This window comes from Panthera uncia (genome assembly GCF_023721935.1).
Source record: "Panthera uncia isolate 11264 chromosome A1 unlocalized genomic scaffold, Puncia_PCG_1.0 HiC_scaffold_16, whole genome shotgun sequence".
In the NCBI taxonomy this organism is placed as follows: domain Eukaryota; kingdom Metazoa; phylum Chordata; class Mammalia; order Carnivora; family Felidae; genus Panthera; species Panthera uncia.
Genome location: NW_026057576.1, coordinates 39,577,515 through 39,591,500, shown reverse-complemented (window position 1 = coordinate 39,591,500; position 13,986 = coordinate 39,577,515). Strand labels below are relative to the sequence as shown.

At 35.5% G+C, this 13,986-nt stretch overlaps 1 long non-coding RNA gene across 2 annotated transcripts; it reads left to right on the top strand.

Moving 5' to 3' along the window:
* The first annotated feature begins 3,931 nt into the window (after window positions 1–3,931).
* On the top strand, window positions 3,932–9,298 carry LOC125933849 (uncharacterized). Of its 2 annotated transcripts, XR_007461121.1 has the most exons (4): window positions 3,932–4,072; window positions 4,327–4,394; window positions 7,152–7,288; window positions 7,647–9,298. It is a non-coding gene; the product is annotated as an uncharacterized LOC125933849 (long non-coding RNA). The 2 variants fall into 2 exon arrangements; XR_007461120.1 differs by lacking the exon at window positions 7,152–7,288 and having other exon boundaries at window positions 7,647–9,296.
* The last annotated feature ends 4,688 nt before the right edge of the window (window positions 9,299–13,986 follow it).

The following is a 13,986-nucleotide window of genomic DNA, read 5'->3' as shown; positions in this document are numbered from 1 at the left end:
TTATGACATTTTGTGCCTAATCATTTGAAGTCTGTTTTTGAGAGGGGAGGTAAGATGTATCTCGTTATTTCTCAAAAGAACAGGGACAAATGCCTTTTCTTTACTCCCCAGATAGCATGTCACTAGTATATCCACATTATTAGAAAAGTAACTGTGTCCTGTTTGCTGCATTCCTCATGAAGAACGGGACTGCTGATTGTCAGCCCACTAAGCGATTCAAATATTTAGTGATTGTGTTTCTCTAGATGTATATTTTAAATCAACTGTTTAATTCACGTTATCCCCTTTCCTCATGAGATAAGGGATGAATAGTGACTTTCCATGAATCTGATTATAAAACAATGTCTTATCTTTGTGAGATTCGTGCTACAAATCCTGTACTGCATAGTGCAAACTGCTCTACAACCTGATTTACTGTAGCCATCTGTTTCCAGTTCAATGAAACTCACCCAAAAATGCAGTGGAATTTCATGTTAAAATCAGAGTGTGTATAACAGTCACTTGTTTTCATTCTATCTCTTTCTATATAAGAAAATTAACTGGAGTGTTTTTAGATGGTTTGGATAAGGCAGTAAGAAATTATGTCATGATTGTTTGGGACCAATGAAAAGCCAGTCTCCTTTACAATGTAGACACCTTGGAGAAATGTCAGAGGAGAGAGAGAAGATTTAGAATGAGCTAATCTACCCACAAATCAAGAGGAAAGAGTAGGAGAATAAGCCATTTCCACAGCATAATTTTACTTTTGTTGGGCTGTATCTTTATTACTTCTTTGAAAAAGTTAGAATGACAAAACCTACATAATGGCATCACTTTGTAGTTAATGATATTTTAAAAAATAAAGACAAAAATTCAAAGTAATTTTTAGAGTAAATTTAAAAATTTAGAGTAATAAGATGGTCAACATAAGGTGTTTCATGTATTTTTTTAAGAGTAATGCAGCCATTATGATAGAAATTAACTATATATGTCATATATTTCATATTTAAGTATGAAAGCACTCATTGGAATTTCAAAATTAAATATCAAAATTCTAATAAATTACAAATTATGGAGTTTGTTTGAAACTAGTGGTATGTGTCTCCTAACAAAGCCAACATTGATAAAGACAATATTCACTATTTTTCCGTTTGTATAATAAGTGAACATATTGTAAATTCCACAAGATCAGGAATAATTTCCTATTTCAATTTCCTCACCAAACCCAGTATAATATTATATATAGAATGACTAACACTAACTTAAGCTACTCTATTCTTGTGACCTTTTTTCTTGCATTTTGATTTAAAGATAAATTAAGAGTATTTTATTTAAAATTTTAGAATAAAACACTCTCTTGCTGCATATACCATGTTACAGGAGGGCATTTGCTGGTTTTCCTCCATTCTATTCCTGTACTGTTGGATTGCCAGTACTCTACAAAGTTCAGTAAGCTTCCTTTTATACATCTAGTAAGTAGTAAGCAGAGGAACAACTAAAAGAAAATATCATTTTAGTTTATGCTGATCAACTCTGTGTTAGCAAACATTGTAATGCTTCTTATTCATATTCTTTTTCTTATAGGTTCTCTTTCTGTCTTATTCTCTCTGCAATTATTGTTTTGGCCAAAAATAAGATTTGTGGCTGGATAGACAGAGAGGCAGACAGACAGACAGATGATAGCCAGACAGGCATTTGGGTATGATGACGCTTTTCTTTTCTGCTTCTGGTTACCAAACTATCAGAGAATAGCTGAACTCACGTGGTTTTACAATATTGCTATTTCCAGTTCCCTTAAACTTTTTGTTATACATTTCCACGGCTTCATTCATGTGGTATCTGGCTTACCTTTGTTTTCCTGGAAAATTCTTATTCATCCTTTATCATTAAGTTCAGATGTGTCTCTTCCAGGAGTTCTTTCCTGACAGCCAAGGTGAGTTGAATGAACTACTTTCACATCACCTACATGTACATCAATTCTATCACAACCTTTCCAAATGGCATTATCTCCTTGAAAGTATCTTAAGGAAAAGGACTATATCTTCTTCACCTTTGGGACACATGTACACAGCAGAGCTTGAACATACCAGGAAGCTAACATATACACTGAATTCACTCATTTTGATCTCACTGTCTTGTAACATACTAATATTTATCTAAAAACTTAATGATACATTTTAAAGTTCTTTGTGTTCTCTTTTTATAAAGACGATTTAGTGTTCCATTACAGGATTTTAGTTATTTATAAGTGTTTAGTATTTATAAATGTTCTATCATAGGATTTTAGTCACATATTTATAAAAGTTTTGATATTCTATTTTGATGCTAATGATCTATAAATCATTGAAAATGAGTCAAGAAGAATGATAAAGTGTGAAAGTGCTAATAAACAAAGCAACTGGAAAATTAGAGGCAAGAATAAAAAATAACATAAATGGCATTTAGATCATTCTGACAGTTTAGGGAAAAAAATGAAATTACCGATTTATTCTTTTCACAAAAATAAATTTAAATAAATTAAATACTTTTTAGTTAAATAACATATTTTTAAAAACAGAAGAAAATATGGATGAATATATATCTTTTGTCTATAAAAGAATAATATTTCTAAATATAAAATAAGAAAAGTCATAGAAAAGGACAGGTCATCAAAAATAGACATTGTATAACAATAAAAAGGGATCCACTAAATGATACCTGTTATTTCCAATTGATGAAAGTCTATGCTGACATTGAAAGAAATGTGACTTATCTTTCGAAATGTTAATGATAAAACAGCAGGCAGTAAAACAAAATGCCTAGGGGACTGCTAATTTGTGTCTACTTAAGTATGTACAAAATTAAATTGATAATAGTAATTAATGAGAATATTGGAGTTAGAGAAGATTTTAAAATTCGAATTTTTAATAACTTTTATTTAATGTTTATTTTATTATTTCTTTTGAGAGAGAGAGTCAGAGTGCGCACACATGAGCGGGGGCGAGGGAGAGAGGGAATCCTAAGCAGGATCCGTGCTGTCAGTGCAGAGCCCGACCTGGGTCTTCCCCTCAGGAGCCGTGAGACCACACCTGAGCCAAAATCAAGAGTGGGATGCTCAACCGAATGAGACCCTCAGGTGCCCCTTCATACCTTTATCTTTAAACTTCCTACAATAAATACTGATAACAAGAAAAAAGTGACTCAATTAAGAGCACATTTCAAAATATAAAAGTTCCTCTTCTCTATTAGACCTTGTTTACATCTAAGTTGTTATTAGACATTAACTGATGCATTAAAGTTTACTGTCTAGAGACAATAATCATTATTTTTATATGCTGTATATGATTTTGAAACACTCCGGTCTTATAAACATATCGTCTTTCTGTGTCTACTTACCTCATCATTTCTTCACTATTTTAACACTAATTTAACTTCTCTTCCTGTAGTACACAAAAGCTAAAAACTTCTCAAAGCAGACAGTATCTCCAGAACAAGAAAGATCATACTCAGAACTCGTCGTTTCGCTTGACGATTTGACATCATAGAGAGTCAAAGATAAAATGCCTAACTGCGAACTGCGGTTTTGGTAAACAAGGTACCCTTCGGGTTATTTTAAAATTCAGCATCAGTTGCATTACTTTCCTGCTCATGTGACATTTTCATGTCCCCTTTCACTAGCCAGGTTTTGAAAAACTTGTTTCAACAATGTTCAGCTAGATAATAGGTCCCTGAGCAAGTAACAGTGAAGTGGTACAAATATTAAAAGCATTCCGTGCCCTTTGAAAATATTATGAAAGTTACTGCACAGATGGGCTGAAAGTTTAATTACCTCGAAAGAAGAGTGTCAGAGTCATCATCGCTGCTGCAACAACTGGAAATGTAACAACCAAAATATCCATCAGGAAATGACTCTGAGAGTATATATCAAATGCACTGAAGAAACAGCTGCCATTCCATTTATGTCACCCAGACATGAGAATTGCAGGGATCGGAATAACATGAAGATGCCGCATTGGCTTTTTCTTAATTTGACATTTTCTAGGCATTTCTCAAATGTGCCAGACTGGGAGAAATGTATGAAGTAGAGTAACACGCACCAAGTGAAACAACTCAGGTTCAATTTCATGTATTTTTGGTGTGCAATTTTGTGTGTGTGTGTGTGTTCATAGTTCTATTACAGGATGTAAAATTTAATTTTTAGTACATTTTTATTACAGAGGTAAGATAACTAATATTATCTACATAGAATTGCTAAGCTTTCTTTAAACGAAAATGTTACGCAATTTGGGTCTTCGTAAATGGTCTCTAATAATGTTTTCTACTGTTATATATTATTATATAAATACTTGATGTGAAATCCTATTTCAGCACCATAGCTGTATGGCAGATGTCAGAATGTGTGAGAAGAAACATTCAACAAAGGTTATTTTTTCAGAGTAAGTATTCATTCCTCTGCATCAAAGGAGAAAGTGCATAAGGAGATTGTAAGAATATTTAAAAACTGCTCTTCAGACAACTTACTGTAAGTCATATGGCCCACTATGGCATCTTGCCATTCTCTGCATTCTTTAAGCCTGATTTATTATTACAGATAATGGTAAACTATGTCGTTAGGAAGCACAATATAGTTGAGAGCTAGAAAAGAGACGTGTGTTCATTTATATTTATCAGAGTAAGTTTTAAAAGTACAAGAAACAATACTGCATATTCTGGAAAATATTACAGAATCTAAGATAGTATAAAGAGATGTATATATTAATATCAATTTCTGAGAAGCATTATGATTTGTGGTTAATCAAACCTAAAAATGCTGAATCCCAACTGAATTAGGGAGAACTAGTTTTTACTCCCAAACATGCATTTAATATATAAGCCAAGTCTTACCTGAGATCTTGGGAAATGAGAATAGAACTGGGAAGATAGTTGCATATAGAGTAGTGGCTAATAAATAATTAGTAGCTTCTGTAATTTGGACATGTATGTGAGCCTCTATGACCAAGAAGTTTTTGAAATTTTCTGCTCAAGAGAATATGCAGAAAATCATAAAGTAGTTCGCAAGGCAGTTAACAATTTTGAAAGTGATATAATTATGTATTTATTCAAATAATTATTATGTCTTAAAATTTCGGCATGAACTAATGGAATCTCATTTCAATAGGTCAAAAAAATTAGATTTTAAAACATTGTTCTTTCAACCAATAAACTTGGAGCTGAGATTTATAAGGAAGACATTATGTTAGGCATATAGATTCAAGACCGTTGGGTGAATAGATTTAGCATGCTAAAAAGACACTGACTTCTAGAAACTTCAGTTAAATGAAGAATACAGATACATATTCAGTGCTCATCCTGCATGACATAGCACCCCATTATTTGTCTGACCTTATGATCTATCACCTGAATCTGTTCCAGGCACACTAGACTGCCATTCCTCCAGAACAGAGGTTCTCCTGTCTCAGAACCTTTGTACATGCTGATCCCTGCCTGGGATTCTCTTCCCCAGTAAGACACACATTTCACTTCCTCATTCCTTCCGTTCTCGACACCACACCATCTTCTCACAGAGACCTCTCCTGACCAATGTATCTAGATTTTGTCTCCCCATCCTGGCCCTTGCCAACTTACTCTCTACTTTTCTTGCTTAATTTGTATTCGTCTTATTACTTAGTATCTAACATGCTATATTATGTATAGATAGATGTTACCTTACTTGAGTTTTTGTCTGTTTTCCTCAGTAGAATATAAATATCTCCAGAGCAGGGATGTTTGTCTGATTTGCTGTATATTAGGCCCAGAATAATATTTGTTGCATGAATAAATGAACAAACTGGATGCAATACAAAGCAAAGTGAATTTAGTGCTGAAAAAATTGATCCAAAGAATAACTATTCTAATTTTCTCAAAACAATAAGATGAAAGGGCAGATCAGCTAATGTTTTTTTTTTCAAACTTACAATCCTATGATTCTGTAAGAAATATATTTAAAAAGCTATTTTACGCACACACACATATTTTGTATCATTTCTCTGAAAGGGAATTAATATTCTCAATAATATAAACTGGGTTGGAGAGCAAGTAAACATACACATCTGGTGACACACTTGAGGGGGGGAAGAAAGATAAGTCATCCTGTCTAGTATCTGTGTAAGCACGCTGGTAATTGTACCTTCTTATAAATAGACTAATTCTATTTGCCAGGAGGGGAGCCCTTAGTCCTTGGTTTAGGATTGTTTACAGTAACCCATCCTAAAATCTATGGATTTATGAGTTGTGGCTCTCTGATGTCACATAAGTTATACAACTATCTGGGTTATACAATGGAAACATTGGTAATGTAAACACTTGTTGCTATATGAGGTGACAAAAACCTCACTTAGAAATAATTTCTATTACTTGGCCCAGAGAAAGAATGTCAGACGCAGAAAGGAAAGACCTGGGAGCCATGACTAATGTCTGTGTCTTCAGTTCTCACTGTTTTCTTGGGGCCTCCTTTCTGCTAGTTTCCTTGAAATTATTAATACTGTCTGATAGCTCAGTATCAAACAGCTGTAATGTCTTTAGAGGTTGATGCTGGAGCATAGTTCAAAAGGACTTTTTAAGTAATAAAAAGCTTGAAATTAGGAGACGTGAGGCTCAGGTTTGTTCCCAAGCAGGATATCTTACAGAATTTACTTAACATCTCACAGCTAAGATTCTTTGTTTTTAAAATAAAGATAATACTTCAAAGGTTTGAGATGAGACATGAAACAAAGCAGTGCATTTGAAATATCAGTCGCCGAGTAAATAAGAGGCATATATTTTTATGTGTGTTCTTATGTTAGACTTCCGCCTTTTGTAGAACAAAAAGATAAACATATCAGAGATCTTCTCTCCTATCTTGAGCTTTCATTTATTATCAGTAAGGAATAGTTACTGGGCAAATCTGATTCAGGGTGAAATAGAGTAGAACCAAGATGCTGTGATTTCACACATTCATAATGATTTGGAGATAAAGATATTTTTACATTTATTAATAATCAACTCTGTGGCTGGCAGTGAACTAGATGTTTCTATCCACTTTTTCAGCTAATTCGTAGAGCAACTCTCTGATTTATTGTAATCCTCATTTTATAGAAGATAGAATGGAAGTTCAAAGAGGTTACATAATGGAAATAGAGGATTGATGTATATTGTGCATTTGTCTCTGCCTCTAGTGCCTAAGAGAGTGACTTGAACTTACCAATTAAATTTGATACATTTTATAAACAAACATTTACAACTGCTTTGTGCGAAGACAGAAAAGGGTGTATATATACGTGAAGCTGGAGACTGAAGGAAGACAGCAGAAGCGGTAAATCATTGCAACAGGCTAAACTACTGAAGGGTGTGATTGATTCTAAGTTAGGATTTGTGGAATATTTCAAAGTACAGCAAAAACCCACAAATAACAAGCCTGGCAAATATCAGTTAAAGCTGCACAGAAAATGTCAGCCTTTCTCAATTTACAAAGAAAGACCGGTCAAGACGTTTTCTTGTGAATAGAAAGACTTTCACAAGTTTGTAATTTACAGCCTAATGCTATACTATCACATCCCTAGTTAACTTAGACCATATGCAATCTATGCCTGGATATTTAAACAATAAAACAAAAATAAAGATAGTTTTCATCACTTTCTTTCTTTTTTTTTTTTTCAATTTATTTTTGACAGAGAGAGAGACAAAGAGACAGAGCATGAGCAGGGGAGGGGCAGAAAGAGAGGGAGACGCAGAATTGGAAGCAGACTCCAGGCTCCGAGCTGTCAGCACAGAGCCCGTCGTGGGGCTAGAACTCAGAATGCGAGACCAGGACCCCAGCTGAAGCCGAAGTCGGACGCTCAACTGACTGAGCCACCCGGGCGCCCCATCATCACTTTATTTCTAATTTAATTACTTAGAAAAATTTCACAGGCTTGACTAGATTTTGCTATCTTCTTATTTCTTTGAAGACCCCAGAAGATAAAATCGTTTTAAAATTATTTTCATTTCCAAATGATATACAGCAATGATCGATGGCACATCTTGTCACTGGGCCTCTATGCTTTTTGTTTGTTTGCTTGTTTGTTTGTTTTCTGATAGTGTTAACAATGTAATTGTTCTTATTTAAACATTTCCATTCAATGCAATATGGTTTTCAAGAATAACCGTTTTAAATGGATCTTTCTCTAGAGTTCACCTTCTCAAAACAATCTATTCTGCAGTCAGCAGCACCTTAGCAACTTTCTGCCTTAAATATCGTCAGTGAGAGGAGAAAAAAAATGTCTTGAACAAATGTCTCTCCTCAAGTGGGAGAAAGTGACATTGCCAGTGAATAGAGGTGCTGCTTCTTATCTGTGCTTAATAACCTCTCTCACTGGCACCCATTCAGCTGCCACTTAGCACAAAGACAAGTCTGCATGTCATTTAACAGGCCTGCATTAATACACCTAACCAATCAATGACTTCTACCCATTCCACAAGGACACAAGTCTGTTACCATTACTAGACACTGTCAACAGAAAATGACACCAGAGTCACAAAAGGCAAAATGATGTCAGTTTAATCAGAGAGCAGACAAAAAGGCAAACAATGCTACCCAGGATAGAAGTGTAACAAGGAGACTCAGAGGTTGGCATAAGCCACTCTTGGCAGGTCCCAGTGAAACCGGCTTGAAATTCAATGATATAAAATCCAATAGAATGACATAGACAATCAGAACTGTTTTCCTCCATTCAATTAAAATGGGTGACTGCTGTTGGCAGAGGGAAAATCTGTAACAAAATATTGGAAGAAGGTTCAACTTGAATAGATTTTATAGGAAATCAAACTATTTTTTCCATTCTAAGAAAAGGACCAGAAAGCTAAATTATATTATTTTAAAATTTGTTTAATCAATTACTTCAGTTTTCTTCCCATGGAAATTAAATCGATGTTTTAAAAAGTCTTATTATATTAAGCCAACAGCTTTGAATTGGAATATGTACACGCTGACAAGATAGCTGCTCACATTAAGTAGTGATAATAATGATGGATCTGTACAATTATGCATGTGGAATAGGCCTCAGAGATGATCTGGCCCAACCTGCTCATTTTACAGCTGAGAGAACCGAATCTAAGACAGTGTGAGTGAAATGCCCAGGAGCACAATGGCAGAGCCGGGTTCCTGGCTCTTGGTCCAGCTCTTTTTCCACAGCACTGTTAAAGGCTCGTGTTTTACAATAATAATGCAGTTTTTATCTAGGAAAAGGAGCATTTCATTAATTTTCCATATGCGTGTTATGGTTGAAACAGTGAAAAAGGAAATCATTTCAATAAAGTTACTTCAAATAGAACATTCATGAACAATGCAGCAGCATTTTACTGACCCTGGAAGCCTTGTATGATTCCTGTACTACGTCCTCCAAATTCTTGAGGATGTTCAATTCCCCAAAAATACACTAGAGATAAGCACCCCAGCAAGGCCAAGAGGAGCTGCCTGTGAGCAGTGAAGACTTGGGCAAAATGTCAGAAATTCTGTATCCCGATCCCCCACTGCCCTAATCTGAAGTATTTGGCTGGCTCCTCACCCAGTTTTCACAGGGTTCAGTATTTTGGAGTCCTCTCTGACATTGTTCTCAGTACCTCTTTCTGTAGAAGTCCGGAGCTCACTGTGCTGCCCACTTCAGACACCGTTTTCAGCCAAGTCTGGCTCATCCTTTCTTCCAGTTCGATTTCCCCCAGTTCAATTTCTGCTAAGTCCTGTAGCTCTGGGACGGGTGATACATATGGAGAGCCAGGTGGATAGGCCTTTTCCCCCGGACACATTCCAGACAGCTCCCTGACTTAGGCTGACAGCTTTTCCTGGTAGCTGAAATTGAAATTTGGTTTCAAAGCTTACTCTTCCCTTATTATCTAAAGAAGTCTATCTCAACCTTTTAGAATCCATGCCTTTCTTGAATAAATAAGATATATCTCAAGGACCCTCTGCCTCTGCCGCTGATGCTGATATAAGATTTAAGGGTTATTTGTGACACTAAGAATAGTGTTACTGCTACCCATGAAGCATGTGTTGGGCATTGATATTGGGAGTTCTGTGACAGAAAACTATCTCTTTACATTTAAAAATTTTAAATACAAAATATTTAAAGTGTGTATTCAAGCTTCACAGACCTTCCTCTAAGATTCTAATATGGACTGCCCTCGTTTCCTTCTCCCCAAGCCACAATGGGAGTCTTACTGTATTGTAATCTCTTTCTCCTTTTCCCTATCTCTCTGCCTTTTACCTCTCCCAGAAAAGGTAAATTCATCACAAAGCAGTTTCTTTTTCACATAGTTTCATATATTCTTCCTCCTAACTTTTTTTAAAATTTTTTTAACATTTATTCATTTTTTTGAGAGACACAGAGAGACCATGTGAGGAGGGGAGAGGCAGAGGGAGGGAAACATAGAATCCAAAGCAGGCTCCAGGCTCTGAGCTTGTTAGCGCAGAGCCCAATGTGGGGTTCAAACTCATGAACTGTGAGATCATGACCTCAGCTGAAGTTGGACGCTCAACCGACTGAACCACCCAGGTGCCCCCCAACCTAACTTGCTTGGTCAATAACGGCTGTTAGCACCATTACCTCAGGAAGGTCAGCCTTTTATTTTTCCTCTTAATTTTGAGAGTAAACACACATAAACACACGTACACACACATGGAGAGAGAAAGAGAGAATTCTAATTATCATGGCTAATTAGTGTAAATATAGTTCCAGGAAAATTAAAAAAAAAAGATATTACCCTTACCTTAATATTAGGAAGAATAATCATTGAGTGTTACCAACTTCTGCATTCCTTTAACGTTTCTAAAAGTTGTAGCAAAATCCTTCCTTATTTCTGCTTTAATACTTTTATTACCCATATAAATTGTCATTCTGCTTCATTCTGCCTCATTTAATTATAATGTTAAAATGTTGATAACTTTTTCACTAAAAATATACAGTCTTAAATTCTAAGTTAAACACAAACCTTGCATGTAAAGTAAATGGATCCTAAATTCTAAATAATCAACTTATAACCTTTCCCCAAAGCCACCATTTTGTAAACTGAGGCTAGTCTGGATAGGGTGATTTTTTAAATCTAAAAAACAATTTAGAAAAATGGCATTTCAAGATATTATATGGGAGCAGACTTAATGTTCATTGACAGATGAATAAAGAAAATGTAATATATACATACAGTGGAATATTATTTGGCATTTAAAAAGAAGGAAATGCTACCATTTGCAACAACATAGATGGCCTTGGAAAACATCGTGTTAGGTGAGATAAGCCAGTCACAAAAGGACAAATATTGCATTGTTTTACCTATTTGAAGAATTTAAAATAGGCTCATAGAAGCAGGAGTGTGGGAGGAGCAGAGAGAGAGAGAGAGAGAGAGAGGGAGACACAGAATCTGAAACAGGCTACAGGCTCTGAGCTGTCAGCACAGAGTCTGATGTGGGGCTTGAACCCGGGAATGGTGAGATCATCACCTGAGCCAAAGTCCAACGTTTAACTGACTGAGCCACTCAGGTGCCCCTGGAAGTTTGTACCTCTTAATCCCCTTTACCTATTTCACCCAGCCCCCTCCCCGCCACGTCCCTTCCCCTCAGGCAACCATCAGTTTTTTCTCTGTATTTATGAGTCTGTTTCTGTTTCTTTCTGTCCATGTTGTGGCAAATGTGTATCCATTTCTAATAAACTCTCAGATGATGCTAAGTGTGGTCAATTAGCCACACTTTGTTCCATATGAGAATCTATATGGGACCTTATGATCTTTAATACATATCAATTAAACTAATAGATCTAATTTTAATTTTCAGACTTGAAATCTTTGGGCTTTAGAGTCAATTTAACTTAAATTCTAGTTTGCAGTCCTTTGATGTCATGGAAAGTTGAGGTGATGTTGGCTTTGTCTGTGTGCATATTGCCTATTTCAAATATTTATATTTTTAATATGATTATTGTAATACTTCCCTTGAATTCATCAATCTGGAAGGCATTTTCCAAAAACAGAATATGAGAAATGATGTGACAATAAAGTCCAAGCATAGATTTTAAACCGATGTCACCAAGTTTTGTCTTTTTATGACAAGTCTTAAGATTTAAAGTACAGCAAGGTTTGAAAAAACACCTTTGGTTCTTCTAGTAGTATATGCTACAGTTCAGGAGCAGTCAAACTACTACTTCAGTGAAAATCTTCTTTAAATAGCACTGGTATAGAGGCTGGAAAAAAGCATGCAATATTAAAAATATGACAAGAAGAGAAGACTAAAGAGGAAAGAGAAATGTCAAATTGTAAAAATCCATTTGAGTGGAAAAGAAACATGTTCTTGGTAGGGGTACATCATGTTGGGCTTATGTACTGCAATGAAGATGAATAAGGTATGAGAAAAAAGATCCTACTCATAATTAATTGAGCTTATGAACTCTTGTGGGTTTTTTTTCTGATTCAGCACATTGATACATTTGTAAAATATAAAAGTCTCAAAGGAAGAAAGGCACCCATAGCTGTCATCATTCCTTAGGCTGTAATCCTAAACAAGATATTAGAGAAATAGAAATGCAAGTGACTTTTTATAAAGTTCCATTAGATATGGCAGGAAAGGGAGTAAGTGATTACCTCTCTTCTTTTAAATTTTTCATCCTGAAGTAACTTTAGATTTTCAGTAGACTCGCAAGGATAGTACTGAGAGCTATTAGACACCTTTACTCAGCTTCCCCTAAAGTTCACATCTTAAAAAAACATTTCATCAAAACTAAGAAATTAACACTGGTGCAATGCTGTGAGCTAAACTACAGACTTTGTATAATGTTCATCAGTTTTTCCAGTAATGTCATTCCTGTATTCCAAGGAATCCAATCTAGTTTACTGCATGGCCTGTGTTCATGAAGTTTCCTTAATCTCTGCAAATTAGGACAATTTCTTAAATCTTTCTCTGTTTTTAATGTCATGGACATTTTTGTAAAGTACTCATGAGGCATTTTATAGACTGGCCCTCCATTTGGATTTTCTCATTATTAGATTGGGGTTATAGATTTTTAAAAAGAATACCACCGGGGCACTTAGGTGACTCTGTTGGTTAAGCATCCAACTTCGACTCAGGTCATGATCTCATGGTTCGTGGGTTTGAGCCCCATGTTGGGCTCTGGGCTGACAGCTCAGAGCCTGGAGCTTGCTTTGGATTCTCTCTCTCTCTTTCTCTTTCTCTCTCTCTCTCTCTCTCTCTCTCTGCCCTTCTCCCACTCACACTCTCTCTCTCTCTTTCAAAAATAAACATTAAAAATTTTTTAAAAGAAATAAATAAAAAGACCACCACAGAGGTGAAGCTACCTTCTCATTGCATAACATCAGAGGGTACATGATATCAACATAACTGATTACTGTTGGTGTTAAACTTGATCACTTGATTACGATGGTTTCTGCATGATTTCTCCACTGCATAATTATTCTTTTTTCCATTTCCACACTATTAGCATGAATTGATCACTGAATTGAGCCCGCCCTTAAAGGAGGGGTGGATTTAATTAAGATCCACCTCCTGGAGAGAGGAGTACTGTGTTATGCAAAATGATACCCTTCAAAGATGTCCCTTTCCTAATCCCCAGAACCTGTAAATATGCTTTTCTCTGGCTGTCTTCAAGATTTCCTCTTTGTCTTTGTTTTCAACAGTTTGAAGATATATACTTGTGTGTGCACTTTGTATTTATCCTGTTTGACTTTACCCGAGCTTCTTGGATCTGAAGTTTAACACTATTACTAACTTTGGAAATTATCAGCCATTATTTCTTAAGATAATTTTTCTGTTTTGTTTTTTTGTTTTTTCCTCCTTCTGGAATTCTGATGATGTATTCTTTAGATCATATGGTATTGTTAATGAATGCTCTGTTGTGTTTTCTCCCCCCACCCCATTCCACTAACTTCTCTATAGTCTTCAGTTTGGATAATATCTACTGAACTATTTTCATTCTTACTGGTTATTTTCTTGGTTGTGTTTAGTCTGCAGATGAGCACTTCAAAGACATTCGTTACCTC